This window comes from Cupressus sempervirens, chromosome 1, assembly GCF_028749045.1.
Source record: "Cupressus sempervirens isolate cs-2001-9-10 chromosome 1, ASM2874904v1, whole genome shotgun sequence".
NCBI lineage: Eukaryota > Viridiplantae > Streptophyta > Pinopsida > Cupressales > Cupressaceae > Cupressus > Cupressus sempervirens.
In genome coordinates, this window is record NC_143118.1 from 887667104 (window position 1) to 887667536 (window position 433).

Consider the following 433-nt stretch of genomic DNA (forward strand, 5'->3'; position numbering starts at 1 on the left):
GCCAACTTTGGTAACCAAGCCTAACTGCTTTTTGAAATTTCAAATAACCTAATTGGGTTATTGATGTTTATGATTTTTTTTGTGTTCACTAAATTGTACACCATCTTGGTGTATATACCCAGTAACCCTTAATCTGATGATTGATTGTGTTCTCCTTCCTATTTGACAATTTGTATTCCTTGATGCTATATGAACAAATTATTTCCTTGGATGGTGTACTTTTATGCTAGTTCAAATGTCCCCAAAGGAAAAGTGACTACTGCTCAATAAGAGCAAAGCTACCACAAAGAAGAGAAAGATAATTGACAAATTAATTACTTGCATGTTGACTATATAATATGAAGTTTTCATTTTGATGATTGAGTGCTAATCATATTCCACTTTGATATACTTATAGTCTCATTATTTTCTTTCTTAACAAATTATTTGAATA